This window comes from Schistocerca cancellata, chromosome 4 (assembly GCF_023864275.1).
Source record: "Schistocerca cancellata isolate TAMUIC-IGC-003103 chromosome 4, iqSchCanc2.1, whole genome shotgun sequence".
NCBI classification, from domain to species: Eukaryota; Metazoa; Arthropoda; class Insecta; order Orthoptera; family Acrididae; genus Schistocerca; species Schistocerca cancellata.
The window spans coordinates 552,649,836-552,656,674 of record NC_064629.1 but is presented as its reverse complement, the minus strand read 5'-3'; positions in this window follow the sequence as shown (position 1 = coordinate 552,656,674).

Genomic DNA, 6,839 nt, shown 5'->3' with positions numbered 1-6,839 from the left:
AGGCGAGGAGTATTGTGCTGTTAGTAGAGAAGCAGTATCAGGAGAGTGGGTCGTTCAGCAGATCTCAGTAACTTAGAACGTGGACAAGTCACTGGACGTTAACTGAGTGTCCATCAGCTTCATTTCAAGCTTCATAAAGCTGCCCAGGTCCACTGTTGGTGATGTGATTGTGAAGTGGAAAGGCGGAGGCGGTAAGGCAGACTTCGTACTGACGGAAAGGGACCGTCGAGCACTACGGTGTGTGGGTGTTCAAAGAAATATACGATGCTCTGCAAAACTTAAGAATTTGGTGGAAATGAATGAAAGTGCAGGAGCATGTTGCCAGAGGTTTTCCAGTCGCGCACAGAATGCTGTTCATCGAAAGGCGTGAGGTCAGCGTGACTATAGCTTCGAACGGGGTTGGCCCCGCAACAGAGGCAGGAATGGGGAAAGATAGTGTGCAACAATCAGCGAACATTGACGGTGCACAGTGATAGTGTTCTCCATTACCACAAGTCCCGGAGACAACATTTGGATGACTTAACGTGGGGAAGTATCATCGGGAAACTGGAAGAAGGCCGAAGTGTGACGATTGTAACCCAGGAGTTTGGTACTGGTCACAGCATTGTTTTACTTGCATGGGGAGTGCCCTAAGTAGAGAGAGGAGGTGGTCGACCACAGTCAACAACAGCGGCAGATGACCGCTGTATTTTGCAACAAGCAAGAAGGGACCCACGTCAAAAAGCGGGTGCAATTGCAAACAAATTTAACAGGACTGCAAGGCACGCATCTCACGCTCCACAGTGGCATGGCGACTGAATGGAAGTGGTCTCTCTGCCCGGCGACCTGGAATTCGACGTGGAAACGGGGGTGTATCGATGCAGCGGTGCAGGGCTGTGTGCAGCAGACAACGCATTGCGGAAAATCGGCTGGACCTTTAGCGTGTATGCTTTGTAAGTGGTACAGATGTAGTTGTTGCTCACGCAGTTACACCCAAGATGATACTGCGACTAACACCCACTGCAGGCGCATTTGTTCGAGTACTCGTTGACGAGTTCTCTTCAACGAGATGCAGTTCATCTTCTTCAAATTCGGGAGTACAGCTATGCCGTGGAGCGCCACAGTCCTACCTCCTCACGGTGAAGATACCTGCTTCTCGGAGCCGCCGCGTGAACTGCGGCAAAACGATTGTGCGATGGCGTGCTGCGTAGTGGAAAACGTCCATGATACAGCAGCTCTTCCTTTGCCTTTAGCGTCGCTGTACACAAGGAGCATGTCAGTATATTCTGGGAACGTGTACCAAACCATGTTTATTGTATCGGAGATGCACAGGCATTAAATAGGTCTTGCAGTAAGGCAGGTTTTAAGTGACGTCAGGTGATGGTCTAACGCCATCCTGTCTACCCTACTGTTGAGAGTTTTCCTTTTCCTTCGGCAGATGTGGACGCGTTACACATCGGAATTGAAACCGTAGTAGGGGGAGGGAGGGGGGGGGGGGAACGGTACGTTTCCGGACATGGATCCCTATTCAAAATTTTATGTACTCACTCAGCTATACAAGCCCTAGAAGTTTGTAACGGGAATTTCCGAACACCCTGTATGTGCATATCGCTCCCCTATGACTTTTGTCACCTCAGTGTACGTTTATAGCATTTTTAGATTAAGAGAAAGCTTTTAACAGTGTTGGCTGGAATATACTTAACGTACTAGAAATAAAGCACAGGAAGCGAAAAGTTATCTACAAGTCACAGAGAAACTTGACTGCAGTTATGAAGTTGTGAAAGGCAGCAGTAGTTGAGGAGGGCGTGGAAAAGAGCTGTAGCCTATCTCCAACGTTATTCAGTCTGTACATTCAACGAGCGGTAAAGGAAACCAAACAGCAATTTGGGAACAGAATAAACGTTCGCGGAGAACAAACAACAATTTTAGGTTTGCTGATGACTGCAATTCTGCCAGAGACAGCAAAGGACTTGCAAAACCAGTTAAAACGGAATCGGTAATGTCTTGAAGAGAGGCTACAAAATGAATATCAAGAAAAGTAAAACAAGGGTAATGGACTAGCCGAATTAAGCCAAAATGGTTCAAATGGCTCTGAGCACTATGGGACTTAACTTCTGAGGTCATCAGTCCCCTAGAACTTACAACTACTTAAACCTAACTGACCTAAGGACATCACACACATCCATGCCCGAGGTAGGATTCGAACCTGCGACCGTAGCGGTTGCGCGGTTCCAGACTTTAGCACCTAGAACCGCTCGGCCACTCCGGCCGGCCCCGAATTAAGTCAGAAGAAGTTGAAGGTTGACTTAGATTAGGAAATGAGACTCTATAACAGTAGATGAGTTTCACTATTTGGGCAGTAAACTAAGTGATTATGACCGATTTACAGAGGATATAAAACTTAAACCGGCAATAATAAGGAAAGCGTTTCTAAAAAAGATAACTTTTTCATCATCGAATATCAGTTCAAATAATAGGATTTTTAAGTGCTTGTGTGAAGTGTATCCTTGCACGGAAGTGAAACGAGGACGATATACAGTTCAAGCAAGAAGGGACTAGCTGCTTTTGAAATGTGGTGCTGCAGCAGCAAGATAAAGATCAGGTGAGTAGATCAGAGGAGGTATTTTAATTAAATCGAGGGCAGAAGAGCTTCATGGTACAATTTGAATAAAACAAGCTATCGGTTGACAGGACACGTATTGAAGCATCAAGGATTCGTCAGTTTGGCAATGAAGGGAAGTGTGGGGGGCAACAATTGTAGAGGTAGACCAAGACTTGACTATAGTAAGGAGATTCAAGTGGATGTAGGTTGCAGTGGTTACGCAGGCACGAGCAGGTTTGCATAGGACAGACTAGCATAGAGAGCTGCATGAAACTTCTTCGGACTGAATACCAGAATAACAACGTGTACAAAAATCGTTGCGAAAGGTGATCGAAATCTGAGACCCGTTAGGTGAAGGCTTGCCTTGTCAGTTGTGCTTCATGCTACTCGAGTCTAACTGGAATAACAAAGAACTTGGCCGGTCAGAATACAGAATTCCCTGAAAGGGGTTAGCGGAAGAGGGCGAACGGCGTAGTAGCTGCAGGGAGCAGCCGCCTTCCTGGAAGATTATCTGCTGCTAGCGCGGAGTGGCGCAGCTACTGAAATGCGTACGTAGCAAGGGAGACGGGATCGAGCAGTTGGCGACGCCAGGAGAAGGCTCCGCGTTGCATTTCTCGTTGCCTTATCCGTAGTTAGCTTCTCCACATTTCCTACGAAACTCTGAACACCGGCCTTCGCATTTCTTGAGCAGTAAGCACACCAGATCGTCCAAAGGCTTCGCGCTCACATCTCATACCAAAGCGTCTACCCCCGATAATGGTTTCATTCTAGGATGAAAAGAGTCCACAAGTTTCTTCAGGCATACCACATCCACACAATGATGATCACATCTCATAGAGCTACCAAACTGCGGGGATTTTGACTGTCACTTTTCAGCCACTGTTCCAAATAGTCTCAAACATTTCTTGCGGGGCTGAAACCAGATAAATTAGCGAGCCTTTCCCGGTAATTACTGGCGGCGAACACTTCTTCGCTTTCCATGATTCGCACTGGCTACATACTGCTATCACTCACATATGAGATAGCTATCTCTATGATGGTTACAATGTCTGTGTCCTTCAGACAAGCATGCGTGTCTGAAGGACATTGTAATGTGAAGATAAAAAAAATTGCATAAACACGGACATTTAAGGTTGAATAACAAGTACACTGTTTTTGTTCTACAAGTTTTCGGCGTGTTGGGCCATCTTCAGGAAATAGATAACTATAATCTGGAAGGGATGCTCTTTCTTAGGTAACCAGAATTGTAAGCAAAGATACAATGCACATGCATAGGCTGTTGAGCAGCAAAATTGTTTCTTAACGTTGAAATTAAACTTTACCCAATGGACAATTTTAAGCACAACAAATAATTAAATTACACATTATTATAGATTAAGTAGTTATAATGCTAACGTTTTTGAGGTTTTGACATTGGCCGAGAAACTGTTGATCTGAGCACTCTTCATTTATTTTGTGAAACAAACATGTTTTACATTGTAAATTACATTTTATGCAATGGGCGATATTAAACACAGTATACGTGATTAAAATACACATTATTACAGGATTACAACTTATGATGCTGAAGTTTGTGCACCACTTAAGTTACTAGCCCTCAGTTTTACAGTTCTCAACCAATGTCACGGTACCTCAAACTATGCATCATAAGGAATAACCTATATTACTCTAAGATTATGTATTTTAATTATTGTGAAATATTGTCCATTACGCAAAGATTAACTTACTACGTTAAAAAACAGATTTGTTGCACAACATGAATGAAGAGTGTTCAGTCAATGTCAAGACCTCACAAACTTCATCATTATAACTGTTTAATCTGTAATAATGTATAGTTTAATTATTTATTGTGCTTAATAGTGTCCATTGGGTAAAGTACAATTTCAACGTTAAGAAAAAGGTTTGATGTACAACACTCTATGCAAGTTGATTGTATCTTTACTTATAATGTATGGTTACCTAAGAACTAGTGTCCCTACCAAACGCTAGTCGATTGATTCCTGCAGATGGCCCAGTAAACCGAAAACTGGTTTCAAATAAACAAAAATCAGTGCAACAAAATCGGTGTACTTGTTATTTAGTCTTCTACCAAACTTCTACCAAGAAGTAAAGGAAGAATCGTAAATAAGATAAAATATTTCTCTCCCTGTGCAGAAATCAAGAAATGTGCGAGCATAAGGGTTGTCTACTTCGTGACGTATGGAAGTTTTTGATGTTTCTGATCAACAGTCATACAGTATTTTTTAAATAAACACACCGCCATTCGACGGTATTGTTGTTTATATAATTACGACCCAGATTTCGGTCTTTTATTCCATTTTCAAGTGATTGAGTTCATGTCATTAATATATATTGCAGAACATTAAGATCAAAATCGACCATAAATTAACCACGATAGTGGTATCAGAGAAATCCGAGGAGCCACCAGCACCAACCATAGGAGGCCAAAAAATTCTGAAGATGGCCTGTATATAAGCCGAAACGGGTTAATAAAGAAATATTATTGCGATCTCGACAGTTCATTTTAACTCAAATTAAGAAAAATATTGGCACTCCACGAAATGCCAGATGTAAGATCATCATCTTGTAAAATGATCAGTAAAAATTACTATTGTTTGCTATTATTTACTGATCTTTTTACAAGATGGTGATCTTCCATCTGGAATTTAGTGAGGAGAAAACATTTTTCTTAATTTATGATCAATTTTGAGCTTGATGTCCTGCAATATATGGTACTGACATAAACTGCATCACCTGAAAATAACATAAAAGGCCGAAACCTGTGTCGTAATTAAATAAACAACAATACAGTCAAATGGAGGTGTGTTCATTAAAAAACATGGGGAAGTGTGGGTCGATCTTGTTGGCGTGCTCGGATAACCAAAGTGGTTGATCGAAGAACTGGCACCCGCTTTTCACGAACCACCGACTGCAGTGGCGCGTATTTAACCCGAAACTACTGTATCTCCAATAAGGAGTTTTTCGTGGATTTCAGGTACGTCAAGGCCGACCCGCCGAGTGAGCGATTGCAGAGGTCCGGTAACGTTTATTGCCGGATGATGTGAGACCATCCGCAGAATCCGACGGCAAGCCGTCTTCCCTCGATTACTTATCCAGTGGTCTGGCGTTCGGTGTACGGCGCTCTCCTCGAAACGGACGCCAGAGCAGCCTGGTATTTGGTCAGCCACACGTATGGTAGACTCTCCGTTATGTCTCCACTGCCATCTATCTGATACGGATGAACATCTTCTGGAACGTGAGTTTTCCGTGGAGGATGACGAGACTGATGTGGGCCCTCATTCAGCGCGTGACTCTGACTTCCCTTCTAATCCCAGATTGATATTTTATCCACGTACTAACATGCATGCAGTTACATGGCTCAAGGATATTACCATATTGTATCTTTACCTGGATGGTGAGAAGCACTTTCTCGATTTTTCGACCTTCCTTGTGGAACGATTCACTTGTCTCCGACGTCAACCGCGTTACCGCCAGTACTATGCTAATTATCTGAGTAGTATCTTCTTGGACTCTCTCCGCAGTTGGGGCCACTTTTATGGACCGCAACAAGTCACAGAAACATATGGACACTATCTTTAGGAATACGTGCCCGCCCCTACTGTCAGGTTAGATGGGTCCTCGGACGTTTTGTCGCTAGTAACCGCGGTTGTACTGTCTAATGTTGGTTCAGCCGAAACAGCGGACTTCACGTTGTGCTTATGTTTTAATTTTGCTTTCGCTGTTTGAATACTTTTTTTACCTCCTAGAAGGGCGCAGTTGTAGGAATAAAGATTTTTTATTAACCTGCCTTCCTGTCCCACAAAAAATAGTTAAGGTGATAACAAAAAAATGCAAACTTGGTTAAGGGGACCGCTCGCCGCAATAAGCGCCAAATTTGGGTTCGTGTCCCGACCCTGAACAAATTTTCATTTGTTACAAACAGTTGACTGCAGTCCACACTCACAAAATGCGAATTCATCTCGTAACAGCGATCGCGGCTAGTTTCATATGCAGAATGTGATACAATTTGCACGACCTACAGCACTCCCTCATAAAGTTATGCTGCTTGTAGTCAAGGGATTTTCAGCTTCTGCGTAGCACTTCCTCAACAACTTTGCAACTTATATTTACACCCCAGTTTACTTTATGTCCGAAATTCTAGTACTGCTACCTTGCTTCAGTTAACTATGTATTTTTGTGTTTTTCTTTGTGGCTATTTAAATCAATACACTTATATTTTGCTACTAATATTAAAAGT